At 39.0% G+C, this 18479-nt stretch overlaps 1 long non-coding RNA gene across 1 annotated transcript in view; it reads right to left on the minus strand.

The window, feature by feature from the left end:
- Positions 1–6789: 6789 nt before the first annotated feature.
- Positions 6790–18479, minus strand: part of LOC118495053 — a 28892-nt gene continuing 17202 nt past the window's right edge. Inside the window, exons 3-5 of the long non-coding RNA XR_004897354.1 lie at positions 12994–13003; positions 11702–11706; positions 6790–6799 (exon numbers count right to left, since the gene is read on the minus strand). This is a non-coding gene — a long non-coding RNA (uncharacterized LOC118495053). The remainder of the gene's footprint in view (positions 6800–11701; positions 11707–12993; positions 13004–18479) is intronic.

Genomic DNA, 18479 nt, shown 5'->3' on the forward strand with positions numbered 1-18479 from the left:
CTGCTTGTATTAGACAAGATTTAAAGGACAAATCCAGCGCAAGAATGAACCTAGGGGTTAATAACGTGTACCGAGTCAACCGTTCTCTGGGATATGTTTTCATGCTAATTGAATGTGACCAGTTTTAGCCCAAATCGCTAATTAGATTATAACACTAGTCGGGCACGAGTAAAGTAAAAAGAAATCGCTATTTCTATACCACTAACAAGACTCAAAATAGCACCACACTTCCACGGTAGCATAACAAGGGTCCCTACATAAACCGAAGCATTGAGAACTGTACAGAACTAAGTGTACAGACAGTTTATTAAAAAGATAGTTTATAAAGACAGTACCATTCACGTATACAGGCGCCATCATGGGAAAACAGTCACGACCAGTCGAACGGCGAACGCCGTGCTTGAGCTATGTTACTGGTTACTGGTTGTACGGTGTTCGTCGACTAGCGTTACCATATTAGCGGTTTGGGCTAAAACTGGTCACATTCGATTAGCATGAAAACATATCCCAGAGAATGGTTGACTCAGTACACGTGTTCTTAACCCCTAGGTTCATTTTGCGCCGGATTTGTCCTTTAAGCTGCAGCCAGTTTATGGAAGCTGTTATTGTACTGTAGTTGTTTTTCCATGGAAACGGCCAGCGACCGCTTAGTTTTTCTAAGGAAAATTGTTGGACGATCAGGAAACCGGGGTGTGTTGTGTCTTTGGCAGGACACATGAAGGGGAAAATGCCTGGACAAACTAATCTCAAAGACACAAAAGCAGTAACCGTTCAGCATCAAAGATGTTGCAAAAATCTAAACACAATGGTCTCACTGATAAACACAATCTGTGATCGAAACCCAAACATAAATGGTCACCTCACCACTAAAACTAAAACAAAGGGCTAGAACTTGTTATGACTCTCCTGTCAATTACGTTGATGTAAAGCCCTTTAACCCTTGTGTTGTTTTCTGGTCGACCATGCACTTGTCCTTCTGGGTCAAAATTAACACTTTTTTTTTTTACCTTTTTTTTTTTAATATATATATATATATATATATATATATATATATATATTTTTTTTTACACATTTTCTGACATTTGTCACTTTTTTTTCACACTTTTTTCAATGTTTTTGTCACTTTTTTTCCCCACGTTTTCAATGCTATTTTTCACTAACACCAACTTATTGACAATAATTTTACACGTATTTTTGGAATTCATGGTCAATAAATCTAATTTTATAGGAGATTATACCTAATGAATTCACCTGATGAATGATTTTGACTAATATTAGAGGAACGTATGTTGGTGGATAATCACAGACGTGTGTATGTCAAAGTTTAGTCAGGTTTTAAAACCATTTACATTTTTTCAAATGCTATCAAATTGAATATCCACAATTCAATTAAAGTAGTAATCGAGTACTTGCAATTGTACTTAATTTTTTGAGTAATTTGGTTAAAAAGAAACCCATATTTGTGATATAGAAGTTTTGAGAACGGGTCAAATTTGACCCAAGGACAACATGAGGGTTAATTTCAATGATCAGATAGAAAACATACAACAAATTCATATGGTCAAAAACTTAACTGAAATAATTGCATTTGTTAAAATAACATAATGTCTACAGTAAGTATGATCCTCATGTCAACACAAGAAAAGACACAAAGGTTCAACAGAATCAGTGTAATCTGGATGAGTTTATTATTATCTTTTATATGTGTAACTATGGCTGTTGACGCCATGATGATGGCTCTGTGAGGCACAACGGCGCTTTGAGCTTAATGTCAGCATGCTAACATTCTCCCCATGACAATGCTGTGTACCATTTTAACCATCTTTTTTTATTTATTTTTTTAAGATTTGTTTTTTTTTGGGCCATTTCGGCCTTTAATTGATAGGACAGTTGTAGACAGGAAAGGGGGGAGAGAGAGGGGTATGACATGCAGCAAAGGGCTACAGGTCGGATTCGAACCCTGGGCCGCTGCGGTGGTACATGGGGCGTGCCGCCCATTTGAACCATCTTAGCTTAGCATGTAAGCATACTAACACTCGCTAATTAGCACTAACTATACCACATTTAATAAAGTAGATATTTGTTGAGTTTTTTCAGCTATCTCCTACGGTGGCCGACAGGGGCAAACGAACTGCAACTTTATGAAATGCATGCAAATAGACAAAACACAAGCAAATTAAGAAAACATCTTCATTAATTTGACAACACATGCGCAGCATCTAGCAAACGTGCTGCAAATACAGAAACAATGCAAAAAGAAATGCACATAATCCCCAAAAACAAATGCACCAGAAAAACGCTGCATCCAAGTTCTCCAGGCCTCTAGGGGGGAACGCTAAGTGGAACAGCTTGATTTTTGACCCCATGGGGAGAGAACGCTCTGCCTTTTTATTACGAGTTTACAGACATGTCTCTGCTGATTGGGTATCACCTGTGATCTGAGCCAATAAACTAGAGACACACCCACCAAACGAGAGAAAAATATCTCAAACATTGACTTAATATTTACAGTCTATGATCTCAAAGCAGTTGCACACCATTTCCCAATGTAGCACACTTTTCTGAGATTGAACGTTTTCTCCCTCTCCCTCCTTTGCATCGTTTCTATATTTGCAGCGCGTTTGTGTAATTGGTTGTGTTGTGTGTATTTGCAGAGCGTTTGCTAAATGCTGTGCATGTGTTGTCAAATTAATGAGGTTGTTTTCTTAATTTGCTTGTGTTTTGTCTATTTGAGTTTGTTTCATTAAGTTGCAGTGCGTTTTCCCCAGACGGCCACCGTAATCTCCCCATCTACTTATATTAGATAGAGTCTTACTTAGATTATATAGAGTCTGGTTTGTTGGAGCTGCATCCTAAAAGATTTTATAGTGTGTGCCATAAGACTGTAAATAAAAGCCCCTTGAAATGATTTTAAATTGTATTTTATTTCCTATAGAACCACAGACCGTCAGACGCAGTCAAAACCTGTGTGACTTTTGTCAAGGCGTTTATGATTAAATGGTTAAGGAGCACAAAAGCCAAAATCACTGCGCTCGTTCACCGGGTTTTAGAGGGATGTGCCAGGTTATATTACCGTTGTCAAGGTCAGCGGTTTGAAAGGCGACAGTGTATTATGCACACCTCCATTTGGACCTCTCCCATGAGATCTGTGGAAATAAAATTACCCGACGTCTCAGATTGTGGCATTCATCAAAAAGCACTTGTGCAGCCATTTATTCAAGTATTTACTCTCGGATGCCATTTCCAAAAGGTCAAAAAGGGATTTTTTTTTTTTGTCTCTGTGGATGTGTTTAGGTGTCTCTTTTCTCTCAGTTATGATGAGAGCACAAACCTGCTGTGATAGAGGGCAAAGTAGAATTCAAAGTTTTATTTAGCTAAAGCACTCAGACAGGCATTTTCTGTCTGTGGCGCAGAGGCTGTGTTTGCCTCCATTTAGCTTATCAGTCATGTAGAGCTGTTTTAGAAGAATGCATAAATCTCACAGCAGCACAGTGGCAACAAAACAATCTGGGAAGGTCACAAGAAAAGTCTTTTAATGTTTGATGCTCCCCTGACATTCCCTTTGTTAAGCTGTTTTTGACAGTTTTGAAAATACTCTACAAACATTCCCAATTCAAAAATCCACATTTCATCATATATATATATACACTGTATAAAAAAATCCACATTTTTAATATGTATATATATATATATATATATATATATATATATATATATATATATATATATATATATATATATATATACACACACACACACACACACACACACACACACACACACATATTAGTGCTGTCAGTTAAACGCGTTATTAACGGCGTTAACGCAAACCCATTTTAATGGCGACAATTTTTTTATCGCGAGATTAACGTTCTTTTTGGCCTAGCAAACTGTACTTTTTTTTCACATGCTGTTAAAAAAACTACAACACCACACCGGATCTAGCTAGACCGGAAACAAAACAACAGGCACGCAGCACACACTTGTTTGGGCTTGCGAGCCGGCCAAAGAGCAGTACAGACCTGCAAACTAGTCGCTTTTTGGCGAAAATCGCCGTTTTGAATGGGAAAATGTCATCCAGGTGAATCGTGTAGATCCGAAGAGTTTTTATTTATTTATTTTTTTTTTTTTTTGGGGGGGGGGGGGGCCGAGACCTGGTGCTAATACAGCACCGGTGCCTTAACGACCGTTATCTACCGGACTGAATACCAACGCGGATTTTGGTGCCACTTAAATGCCTGCGCTTCTCTCTGACGCTCCGAAAACGGATATATACCGAAATATATATATATATATAAATAAATAAATAAATAAATAAATCTTTCACATACATACATTTTAACGCATTTTAAGTCACTTTGACTACATTAAACAGGGATGATGTGACTTTGTGTGAAATTTCACTTCTAGAGAAAGAGCTCCTCAGTCATACCATTTAGTATTTGACAGTTTGACAGTCTGCGATTATGTCGTTCTGATGTTCCGGTTTCTGCATAAAGCTTTTTAGGATCTAATGAGCAGTTCAACTTTTGCCTAATTCATGGCAACTGTCTATTCTACTTCTACCAAACCAGCTTAATTTAGTTCTCCCCCCCACCAGTTTGGTAGTGGACAATCCCTCCACAGCACTCTTATCTTCCTACTTGGATTCAAACCAGTTGCTCATTCAACAGAGGCTCAGGTTCAAAGGTTGTGGCCCCATGCTGGGCATCTTTGGTGCCTATGTGGCAGTGAAAGATCACTTTTTATTCTTCCACATCCGCGAAAAAGAGATTGTCCTGGACCTCAAATACTCTCCAGCTTCCTATTTCTCACCATGGTGATAATGTGGTTAAACATGGTCTCTGAGTGGTTCTCTTGCTTCTATAACAGGGACTTGCTGTTTCAGATTTAAACACCAAAACTCTCACCAAATCATTTTTGCACTCGGTAGCTGTTATTGTAAACTTAAGGTAAAGTGCTACCTATAGTATGGTGGTGATGCAATTTCAAAAGTTATTCTTGGCACGAGTGCTGTTCCTTGTAATGCCTCCAAACATTACAAGATGTTTAGCCTGGCACCATCTCACCAACATCAACAAAACATAGAAGACTGTGCAGTTATCTTTCTGTTAATGTGTGATTGCAGAAATGCAGACAAGCTGCAACTATAATTAGCAACATCCCAAACCACAGAACACAGTGTAAACACTGACATGTTACAACAACCTACTGAAGTACTGGTTTGCTAATGTCAGCCAAAGTGAAACTATTGGCTGTTGATAGGGAAAGATTATAAACCTTTTGAGAAAAATTAGGACTGATAACCAATAGTAAAAATGCCCTTTATAAGAGTTAGAGAACCTGTCCTAAGAAAGTCATTATGAAGACATTACGATGACTGGTGATGATTTTATTATTCAATAGTTCTCTATGCAATATGTCTAAATGTATTTGTCCTGACTTGAAAGCTCTGTAACTTAATGCAAGCAAACTGCTATCTCACATGAAAATCTGTCTTAATTATGAATCTCCCTCAAATATGGTCTGATGTAATTCACACACATTAGCTTCAGAGCACACAACCGCATCTTGGATTCAAATCCATATCAAGATTCACCCTTGTCTCTCTTTACTTTGAAATGAATTAATAAATGCAGAAATGCCACTACAGTAACTAAATAACTCAATGGAGAGTTTCTCTTTCAGTGCAAGAAATATGTCAAAGGATTTGTTTTCCAAAATACGAAAGGAGTTTAAAGAGCTAAATGAGTTATGTTACAACTGCCTCAGTTTCCAAAGTAATTGTTTTTTACTCAAACATCCTCGACTTATCCAAGACATGAATACTACTTTTAAAAACCCACAGGCTTTTTTTTCTTATTTAGAAGACTATGGTCTTTCATAACCCGTTTCTCTCGGGCTTTTTTTAAAAAATCGTTTTGATTTCTGCAGCCTGGAGTGCTCAACTAGGCCGTGCAGAAGCAGGGCTATTATCTCAGCCGCCGCTAACACAGACCTGGAAACTTAACAATACCCAAAATTAACATCACCGCCCTTTTTTCGCTTCTTTCCATCACCCAGACTGTCTGTCAGTCTTTCATTGTCCACCTCTTGTCATAATAAAAAATGAGGCATTTAATTATCTCAAGTTGAATGATCAGAGTATCTAAAGTCTGCTTTCTAATTGTACTGCAGACTTTTTGATTGTAAATGGCATTTGCCAAAGATCCAAATGCCATTTTCTGGTGGGTGTATGTGAAATTGCTTCCTCTTTATTTTAAATTGAATGTCTCCCCAAAGGGGCAAAGGGTTGAATAGATGCATTGCTATTTAGGGTGCCGCAGGTATTCGTGTGCATGACACAAAAGTCCCCTTCGTCAAACAGAACACAAAAGACGGGCTCACAGAGTGTCATTCATCCTCCGAATGCTTTCTTTGAAAGGTTAGACTTGAGATAAGATGAGATGTCTGTGGATCAGTTGTTATTGTACTAATGTAAGACAGTATTTGTTATAGTTTTTTCTAAGGCTTGAAAAGTATAATTATAATATAATTTCTTCTGTTGTATTTTTAAAAGATTTACCTCAAAGTTACTGAACAATGTGTCCTATATGTTAATAAAAGTAACTAAAACTTTTGCAACTGTGCTTAAAAGACTAACATTCCTGAGCTGGATTCAAATGGCCTTCAAATGCACAGGGGATTCACAGGACATGATGCATGTATGTAATCCAGCATAATTGTTTTTAATTGAATCATTGTAGGGTCTACAGTCAGGGCTGCATTACAGTAAGTTACTGCTAATGCAAAAAAAGGGCTGGGCGATATGACTATATCATCATAATTAAATAAAAATGTGTGTTGCATCTATTTTTCCATATAATTTCTATTGCCCTGATCCTTTCACGCTATGTTCATTTTGCACTAAAGTTGTTAATAAAATGAGAAAATACTGAGTAGTTTTCATTTGTCAAGTATTTAATTCACACATACACAAAAATAGGCCTAACCGTATGGTTATTTCATATAGACTATTAATTTATTGAATTACCAGAAAACATGCTATATCGTGAATAATGTTGTGTGGATAGAAGATTTTGGCCGTATCGCCCAGTCCTAATGCTAAGACAATATTTTTTGTGCTGCTCCTCCTAAAAGAGAAATATGGAGGTGGCTTTTATTGTGAAGCAGTAACAGGAAGGGGTAAAAGAGGTTAGGGCTGACTGCAACCTTTCATCAATCCTGCTACGTGTCCTGCTGTTGTGTGGAAAACTGCTCGCTCCATCGATTGCAGTTGGAATTATTTTTTTACTGACTTTATTAAAAACAATGTCTTTGTTTAGCTGCACTAATACATACAATAATTGCTCTTCTGTAGTAAACTAAGTAGTCTAATCTAATGTTAATCCTCACTTGCTGTTACCATGGTACCAGGACCGAAATCTTAAGGATTTAACTTTAATGGCCAGTACTAATGTACAACTGTTTTTATTCATGCTACACATGTTGTGGTACATACTTAAAGTTTGGCATCCAGGTTTACTGGAGGTTTAAATGGTTCACCAATAATTGTGGAATGCTACTGGATGTCTCAGATGGATACTGTAGTGTACACAGAAAATAGTTTTATTAATGCAACTTGAATATGTGGGCAACAAGCAACAACACAAAGATTAAAAAAAGAGACTAAGTAGTAGACAAGAAGTAGTGACCATTTTTTTTTTTTTTTTTTTTTTTTTAAAGATTATTTTTTTTGGGGGGTTTTCCCTTTATTATAGTGACAGTGGATAGACATGAAAGGGGGAGAGAGAGATAGGGGATGAAACGCAGCAAAGGGCCGCAGGTCGGATTCAAACCCTGGCCGCTGCAGGACTCAGCCAACATGGGGCGAACGCTCTTACTGGGTGAGCTAGAGGCCGCCCCAGTAGTGACCATTTCAGTGGCCTTCCTGAAGGCTGTGATGGGTGAAAATCTGCTTATGTTTTGGTTAAATGCTAGAAAATGACCAAATTAGATGCTGGATATTGTGCAGTGAGGCTGCTTAGTACTTGGAGAAATCCAAGCTGAATGTGAATGCTGTGCAAATGTGAAGATATTATCGGGATCGCCCAACAGTGTTGCAGAAGTCAGTTTCTCGCAGTGATGCGCTCATCTTCTTATCCCACTAATTAGAGAAAATGAGAAAGAGGAGAAAATGTTTTCACAACAAATTGCTCATTTGCAAGAAACAAAAAGAAAGTGATTTTAGGAAATTGCCTATTTTAGTGAAGTAAACTATGGTATCTTATTCTCATTATGTCTTTATACTGTATGCTGGAGAGGAATAAAATCACACGTCAATCCTCCTCAAACAGTGGGAAGCTGAGTGGATCAGTGAGTGTGGAGAGAGTGGATTAGATATAACGGGGCTGGAAGTTCTGCTCAGAATAAAACTTTTTATTTTAAGTGTACCACTTACGTCAAAGTTATTACTGACACGGTTTACAAACTATTAATGGAGCACATTGTACCAAAACTAAGAGACACCACAGAGTTGACATACTGCTGCTCCATGTGAGTCTGCATTAGTCCATTTAACTTGTACAGTAGAAGATTCTGGCCCAGTAAGAAACACTGTCAATTATTTTAGAAAAAAGAGAATTTTGGAACTTTGGCAATAACAGACTCCATTTTACACACTTGGTATAGTTTTCTAATTAGATAGTAAAGTAGTATAGCCCTAGAGGTATGGCAGTGGTGGATTGGAAGACTGGAAGACTTCCAATGATAGTGTTTTTTAATTTCTGTAAAGTTTTCTTTACCCGCTGCACACGGCATATAGTTTGTTTAAAAGGAAAAGTTTGACATTTTAGGAAATATATCTATCTATATACCACGCTCAGAAAAATCCGATACCCAGGGTTCGAATTACGTGGGAGCCAGTGGGAGCTGAGCTCCCATAGAGAGAGGATGAGCTCCCATGAAAGCAGTAAAATCATACACCTGTGGAGGTCTATAAAAATCATCAGCACCATTATTTAAATCACAAATAAAGCACTTTTCCCAAACACACGGAGCTCTGAAGCAGACCTGTGCGTCGCTTAGTGTCCACTCTCGCTGTAAAAACAGAGACGAGCAGCGGCACAGACCACTGAGCTGCTGCAGCACGCCTTCCGTGGTCTGTGCAGCTTCAGGTTTATAAAGGACGCGCTCTGCTGTGGGCATGCTGCGGTAGATGTGTCCCGTTTGTGCTCCGTGAATTTCTGCAGTAGTTTCGGTTTCCCACCCCCGATGTAGAGCAGCGTGCAGCCACTTCCCTAAACTTTCTCTCATTCAGAGACCCAAACGGGGCTCTGAGTCTGTCAGAAGGTCACGTAAGAAACGCGTAATGCACAACAGACTATGATGCAGGTAGATTATTTTCAGAAATATTGTGACTTTATTCTTGTAATAGCCTATTATAACTTTATTTTTCTCAAAATATCACGACTCCTCCAAATCTCAGAGAGCACAGATGAGTTATATTTTGAATGTGCACAAAGTTTTGAACATGAGCAGAAATCTTGCTCAAACATCTGAAATATTACAGTCCAGGGGTTTATTAATTCATTAAAATGAATTCATGTATCATTGAGGTGAATAATTGTCATGTGCACATTTAAGGAGGTTACTTCCCCAACAAAAGACGCAAAAGAGGAGGGAGGAGTAAATTATGCCTCTAGGCTACATGTGTGCTGACTCAGATATAATTAGGACAGTCGATCTACAGGAGAATAAATAGCAATACAGAATGCCTGACAGCCTTTTGTAATATATTCCATTATGTTTTTATATTTGGATTGTAATCTATGTTTCCATGTACATAAAGATATTTCCAGCATAAATTGATTCAGAAAAAGGTAAATATGTGCATAAAAATTCACCTGAATGCAGAAAATGAAATGTTTAATGCTCAAAATTTGCTGCTCATAGACTACTTTTTTTTTTTTTTTTTTTAAAGAGACCCCCACAAAGATGAAATCATAATTCGAACCCTGCCGATACCAAAATTCCTGTCTGGCAATGTGGTTGAGTGCCGGTGAGTGTCAGTCTGTGGTTTAAAGTGCCTTCAGTCTAATAAAAGCAAGAAAACAAGCATCATGGTTGATGTAAGAATAAACTACTTTGTTGTGTTAACGGATTTTTGAAGTGACTGCTATGAGTAGAAAATTCTGTTCACATTCTCAGGGATCACGTAGCCCACTGCACATCGTAGTGTCACACGTGTGTCTGTGGGAGTGTGTGCCGGAGTGAGGGTGTAAGTGTGTGTATGGGTAGGTGTGTGTTAGGTTGGATGAAAGGGGGGGAATGGCATATGGAATGTTTATATTTATTTATAGCACTATTTAAATTTGTATCGGTTTTATGAAGGTTTTATGTATGTGCACCTTGACCATCCAAATTTCCCTATTTTGGGATAAAAAGTTTACCTTGACCTTGAATTCTGAATGAATAGAAACACTAAATATGTTAACGTAGATTCACAAATAGCGGCCATCTGGTGTCAAAACCAGTCTGATGAGGATCTACTGTTGAATGCATAATACAAGACCGACTGCCTAACAGATTTGATTCTGACTGCGGGGACTTCGTACACAATCCTGAAATGATCGCAGTGCAAATTTACCAACCCGGATAACTCACAATGCATGTGAATGCTCTGTTATTTAGGAACAATGGAAATGATGCTGGAGTCATATTTGACAGGCAGTACTTCAGCATGGTGATACATAGATATGGCTGTATTATTGTTGAGAAGACTTTATTAAAACGGTCAAGGATAAGAAACTGGTAACACAATGTGAGGTACTTAATATAAGGAGTAAAGACGTCAGAGATTCTTCATGCATTCTCTGGATGTAAAAAAAATTATTGGAGATAAATGCCAGTCTTACATTGTGCAGATGTCTGGAATCCTTAATAATCTAGACAAGTTGGGGGAAAATAGCTGTACAAGAAAAACCAGGATGCAGACTGTATGCAAAGCAGGTTTAGTGCATGAAATTAAACACTTTGCAGCCACTACATTGGATTCTTACAAGATGCATTGGCAATCAACGCCTAACAGTGGAGACACCCCTGCAATATTAATCTTGATTTGCACAAGAGGTGTCCTCTACCTTCTAAATTGTGCCCCGACTGGACCTGTTTGATGGAGTGCATATTGTGTTAGCAACAACTGGGCAGGTGGATTTGTTTCTCACCTTCTCCACGTAATGGCATGTGAAGTAATCTGATTCAATTCCCAGCGCCCACACCTAGCTGAGTACACCCACAGACGGACAGTGCTAAAAGATTTATTGGACAAGAGTGTGTACGTGAAAGTTTGCCAGTGGTCTAATGTTAAACATTTAAGGCAATCTGGCAGAAAGTATATACAAGGTGAAAGAAGACAATTGCGCTACGGTATTCTTGATTAAAACGTTGCAAAAATCATAAGTGATGTGGCACCTTGGGTGATTTAAATAAATGCTGCTAAATCAACATATTGATCTTACTTATTAACACTGATACCTTTAAATTCACAAATGTTTTCACAACTAAAAAATGAATTAAGTGTGAACAGAAACATGTCATGCGTGTCTGTCAGGTATTTAAACCCACCTAATTAGATTTGCATAAATATAAAGACGTGTTGCAGTTCCCTGTCATCATTTGATATGTGATTTACCAGCCTGTTCATAAGCGGGATATGCTTTACTTCTGCTTGTCTCTGCAAGTAAAGGAAAGTTCTTACATTCAAAATAATATGCAGAAAAATATGAGGCAACTTGCTCCTCCAGTTACTGATAATGGACCTTAAGAGGCATTTAAAAGTAATTCATAGCTTTCCCCTCCATACAAATTAGGAGAGTCAGAGAAATGACAGCAGCGTTGGAAATGTGCTCCCATGATGATTAACAGTCCTCCTGATTCAAGCCGATGTCTATGCCACTGTGTTGAACTCTCAGTTGCCATGTCTCATTATCTCCACCCTGCTAATGGAAGGAGACAAATAATTAATCTGCCCTGATGGTGACATGGAGCATAACAGGTCTCCTCGGGGGGAGACTGAACAGCTCGTCAGTCAGAGAATGAGAGAATAAGATACTCCAAGCTACAGTGAAACACAGGTTTAGTTCATACTGCTGTATACAACTTATCCTATTATAATTCAGCCTAATCAATGTACATCTAATCTGCCTTTTTCTCCTCCCAGTTTCAGTCATAAAAAAAAGACCTTAAAAGGTTCTTCATCTTCCAGCTGAATTTGTCTTATTACTGTAGGTGTCAACTGCTAACATTAATGTTGCTTGTGGTGTTTGACTCTTATTTGAATTCTGTATATCTTGCAAATTGTCATAGTCATAGTCATTTTAATGCTTTGTGGGCGTCTGAAGGAACAGCTGTTACATGGGCAGCAACTAATGGTGAAACAAATAAATAATAAACTGAATGGAGATGCAGCAGCTGTCAAATTGGCTGAGGTACAGATACGCACATAGAGAGGGGGGAATAATTGGAGAAAAACTAAACAATTGCGATTTCAAACTTGCTCAACACTCGCAGATCCTTGTATTCTCAGATTATCAGTTAAACAAATGTAAACTGCTGTTTTTGGATATCAAAATGTATGTTTTGATTCATCCGCTTGAACATTATATACAAACATTTGACTGAGGGAGAGCTACACTGAAGATAGAAATAATCTCACTGGCTCAGTTTAAACTAGAAATATATCCTGTAGAGACACGGGTGCGGCATCCCAAGCAAGTTAAGAGTTAATTGACTTGCTATCTGGAAAACTGGAGAGTATGGATTACAACAGCACAAAAATGGACCATGTAATTTCCATTGGCTCGTTGTCCGTAGGCCTGAAATATGTTGCTCATATTTTTTTTAGTTTTGATAATTTTTTGGGCATTTCCGCCTTTAATGGATAGGACAGCTAGATATGAAAGTGTAGAGAGAGGGGGAAGACATGCAGGAAATTGTCACAGGTCAGACTTGAACCCTGGACCTTCTGCGTCGAGGATTAAACCTCTACATATGTGCGCCTGCTCTACCAACTGAGCTAACCCAGCCATGTATGTTGCTCAATACTTTACCAATACATAACAGAATATAGCTCATAGTGGGGAATGGTTAGCTTTGTTTCTCGCTGGCTGACCTTTTAGGAAAGATGACTTGTGAATGCACACGCTCCGTCACTAAAGTGCAGTTCTCTGAGCTAATGTATTTGCACAGGCTAAAAGACAATTGCTTCCTGAGCTCAGCAGCCACTTTGTTGTTCTGTTCGGTGTGTGTGTGTGTGTGTGTGTGTGTGTGTGTGTGTGTGTGTGTGTGTGTGTGTGTGTGATCACAATCATGTTTCATTTGCCTCAGTTTAGGATTATGTGTGTAATAGTGTTTCTCTGTAGATGCATGTGTCCTGAAATAAAGTAGCGTGAGGATCATAAATTGAGGATAAAATGGTAATATTAAATTATTGAACATAAACCAGGGGCTGCTTAATCACTGTGGTTGTCTCTGCTGACAATAGTAACCAAAACACTGTTAGTTTTGTGTGTCCCATTGTCTGAAATGTATCTATGTTTTTGCCTTGGTTATACCACAGAGTAGCACAGCGAAATTCATTTGTGAAATCGATGGAGCTTGAAGCTTGGTGATGTACTTGTACATGTAAACTTACCAGACAGTAAAACTTAATTTGTCAGTTAATTTAAGGGAAGGCATTTTTATGTTTGCCTCCTGTCTCACAACTGACTGCAGACGATGCCACATCGCTTATTTAGAGCAGTTAATACTCTGGCAGATCAGGGTTCTATACTAGAACTGGATGGTACAACACAACTAATATAATAACTTCAATTTTGGACTCCCATATTCTAAGGGGGCTTTCGCATCTGCTTCATTTAGTTCGGTTGAATCGCACTAGAGTTTGTTTTCCCCCATGGTGCGGTTTGTCTGGGCAGGTGTGAATACAGCAATCGCACTCGATGCGCAACAAAAGCAGACCAAACAAGCGTACCAAGACCTGCTTGATGAGGTGGTCTTGGTAAGCTTTTAATCAAACTCTGGTGCGGTTCGTTTGTGGTGAGAACGTGATCCAACCTAGAACCGCACCAACTGTGTTCTCAAGTCTGAGCTAAATGGCTCCTGTGGTTAGGTGTGCTTTGCAATCTGCGATTGCGGCAGAACATGCAAACTGTAGCATCTTGCAATGTTTCGCTCACAGAAATAGACTGCAGTCAAGCTCGCAGACACTTGCATTTCTGTGATCAAACCAGCCACCGCTAAAGTTGAAGCATACGCCGGCAGAGCAGAGCGAAGTCTCGGTGACCAGAGCAGACGTAGTAACGTCGCTCGCAAAACAATGTCTTATTATTTAAATGAAATGAGCAGGTTTGACCATGGAGATGCAAGAAATATTCAATAGTCCAGAACACAGGACCTTCTTCCTGTATTTACTTTCTTGCTCCCGCCCTAGACACATCTGACCAATAAACAGAGTAAGCGCTCTTGCGTGGTTTGTAATGACGCATTTTGGTATGCTTGGATTTTTCTGGAATTGGTAAATGCTGCAAATTTATGTGATAAAGTTCACCAAAGTTGAAGTTTGTGCCTATGCATTTAGCCTCTACGAGCTTCACGACAAATTGTGGTGATTCCATTAATATGAACATCATTTTGATGCTATAAATGCTAGTTTATGACTTATGACCCTAACTGAGTTGATTCCTCTCACAAGTTTTTACTTCAGCTTTCACATTCAGCCGGGAAAAAAACAACTTCATCTTCACTTGGACAATCCGTTGAGATTCTGTATTGATTTATATCCTTCATTAAATCAATATGACGTAAAGAGCATGTTTGTGTACAGAAAAAGTGTCCGTCCTAAGTAAGCGTTACTCATGCAGCCTTTTTGCACTGCACAGTATGAACTGCAGATACAAATTGATATTTTTACAATAACAATGTATCACATGACAACTTGAAAATAATGTGACAATGTGAAAGGGGTCCCTTGTAGTGATGAACCTACAGAGAATTATCACCTGAATCTGCAGTTCCCCACGGCTTTACAGAGCTTTACTGCATAGTGAGTTTTAGCGCATAGTTTAGCTCTCCAAGCTCAAAACTTTATTGTTATTGTTCACTCTCATCGCTCTTACAGCGTCGTTATCAGCCACCATAGGCAGCTATTTTCGGTGAAAAAGCTGTAGAAACCTACTGTACAGTACCTGCTCAGCATCAAACAGCAGACAGACACAGTTAGAGACTAGCTGGGAAACATAGTGGAGCATGTAGCTGATAAAGAGTCAGATATTTCCCTCAGGAGTTGGTAGAGACCAAAAACAGAGCAAAAAGAGGGTTAATATTGGACTTACATTCAACAAGTTGCCAGAAACGACTCTAAATTAATGGTAGTGTTGCTCTGTAACTGCTGAACTGTTTGCTAAAAAGTTTGTAGTATTAACTTAAAGGTGATATGTCATTGATGTCTCGTTTCCAAGTGGCCAAAAAAAAAATCAGTTTTTGCAGGTTTAATATATAAGCATAATTCTTTTAATCTCAGAATTGCACTGAAGTGAACTTCCCAAAGCCTTAAACCTACATGGAGAGGCTTTCTACTACAAATAGGAACTTATCAGGGCTTGAAATATGTGTCTCCATTTACAGAATGCCTTAAACCTTTTAGACTTGCTTGTGCCTTTTTAAGGAAGAGGTATGAGGTATCTTCTGTTTCTACATGAGTGGTGCTCTAAATAGGGCACAGTGTGAGGCCTTTTAAGTCTTACCTCTCCTGGATTATCAGGGGAGCCCCACCACACATTGCTGCACAACATATAAAAAAATAAATAAATAAATAAAAACCGAAGCAGCAAAGAAGAAGCATGAACCTGGTTATTTGGATTTGGGACGGATGTTTGGAGAAGCAGAGAGAGGAGTTTAAAACCTGGGGGATAAAGAGACGAGGTTTGTTGTGTCCTGCCTGTGCTGCTGCTGCTGCGCGCTCTGCTAGCTTTCATGCTAATTAAACTGCATGTCATTCTCATAATAATAGGTAAGAGGCATTTAAGGAATAAAACTGCTTTATCTCTCCCCTGGGTCTAAAAGAGATCTTTCAGAAAATATTAAAGATGGAAGACGCCTGTCCTTAAAAACACACATCTGCAGGAAGAGATAAGAAAAGATGTGTGGCGGAGTGTAGGAGAGAGCTGAAAGGAGACGAAGGAATGGGTGTGTGAGGAAATAAGTTAATTTGTGTTGATGTTGCTGTTTAATCGAATACAATCTGAGAAAACTGCATCTGGGACTGAAAGTACAGCTGTCTCATCTCAATCTAATTATTCTACAATGTCTGCCGTATGTTATTAGATTTTTTTAACCTTTACTCAGGTTTTGTGTTTTTTTTAACATTACCTCAGCTGTTATAGCAACATGCTAACTCACTCCTGTTCACAACTTGGAGGGATGTCAGGTGCACAACAAGTTAGAGACCGGATCGGGCCGAATTTTTCTGTCCGAGTCCAGCCCGCATCCGACAGACTAAGACTCACACTAATGACACAGACATGTACGTTTGTTTGTGTGGAAAATCCCATTTCTGGTGAGCAAATGAATGAACTTGGTTTTCAGTCTGGGGTTTATCTCGGACACCGCACACACTGTGTACAAAACATAAACTTATTCCACCAACTCTGCTCCGGTCACATCTACACGTCTGCTTCCTCTTTCTCTGTCTCTCTTCTGCCCACTACACACGCACTGAGCTCTCTTAAAGAAGCCACAGCACCATTTTACAACAAATGCCATATCGTGCTGATGTGACCGAGCCCGACCCGAACCCGACCCTCATTTCTAAATATCTGTCCGAACCCGGCCCGTCGGGTACCATCGGGACCCGTCGGGCTCAGGCCGGGTATCCATGCCTTACAAAAAGTGGATGTCTCATTCATAAAGGAGGATACAACGGCGTGGCTTGAAGTGGATACCTTGCTTTAGATCATTTTTGTTCAAGGCACATTTAACTCATTGAAATATTAATGTCCTTTCTTTATAATACTTTGGCTTTTAGTGTATGTGTATGTGTGTATCAGTTATTAGTACACACAATAAAAATATTTATATGGTATCTTTGTGAAAATATGGCTGTTAATTAATCCCTGAACAGTTCTCCACAGAATGACAGTAAATCGTGCATTACATATACTAGACAGTGTAAATCTATAATGAACATCTTTTAATTCTTCAAATCGGTTTCAATTAAGGTCTATTCATCTGTAAGCATTACAGTGATAAATGTGTGTGTTATGAACTGGACAATAACCATGAGGCACATCTGCGCTTTGACTTTTGTAAACCCATATGGGAATGTGATTTGTTACACATGACTGGAAAGGTTCAGGCTGTATCATCTGTATCACAGACTGTGTGTTAACATTCAGGGTGTGTTTGTCCAGTTTAGGAACTGCCTGTGAGTGACCCCATGGAAATAATGACCACAGCCTTGTTTTTGATTTGCAGCGGTCGCCACCTTGCTTTAAACTCAGGGGTGAAACATTGCCTGTCGATGTAGTTATAATAAATAAGAATGGCCTTAGACGCTTTATACTCCTATGTTGTGTCATAGCTTCCATGCGTCTGTGACTTTATTTGCTGTACTTTGGCCGTGAGCTGCAACCTATCACAACTGAGCTTTATGATTGCTTACTACACAATAACATAACCCTCCAAAAAAAAGGGCTTTTAGTGTTTTGGATGAATTAATGATTGTAACACAAAATGTATGAGGCAATATTTGTTCTATTGGTTACCAATTCATGTGTACAGATTCAACGTTGAATAAAGCAATAAAACAACAAGATAATACACTGCTAGCAGAGAAAATTACATGTATTTAATTTGATTAGGTCAAGTTGGTGCAACGGCTAACGGATACTTTGCACTTGCAATTTGTTCACAGTAAGTACAAATTTGTTGAACTTTTAAAAAGACTCCCACCATTGACCAATAGCAAACAGTTTTCACAGTGAGGATCTTTGAGGTAACGGAAAGACCAGTGCGTTCCGCTTCTTTTCGTCCCACACGGACTGTTTATCTGCATGCAACCAAAGCCCGCTCAAACGTGATTGGTCAATACTACTCGGACGACAAATGGACTACAAACAGAAACCAGAACGCTTCCGATACCAAAATCTTGTCCCGTTGCATACAGATTCTGAGTCTTGGGCGTTTTCACACATATCTTATTTGGTCCAGACTTTCGGACTTTTTAGTTTGACCACGGTCCGGATCAAAAGACCAAATTTTGGTCCGATAAAAAGAGGTGGTCTCGGTCCGGACCAAACTGAACCATGGTCCGTTTGTTTATAGTGTGAAAGCATTTTTTGGATGGTTCGGACTTTCGGACCAAATGCAAGAAGCTCTGGCAGACTCTCCTTGTGTTACAAGACCGGGGAAGCTCCTTTAAGGAACAGCTCGGTGCTTAGTGT

The sequence above is a fragment of the Sander lucioperca genome, chromosome 1 (assembly GCF_008315115.2).
Source record: "Sander lucioperca isolate FBNREF2018 chromosome 1, SLUC_FBN_1.2, whole genome shotgun sequence".
Lineage (NCBI taxonomy): Eukaryota > Metazoa > Chordata > Actinopteri > Perciformes > Percidae > Sander > Sander lucioperca.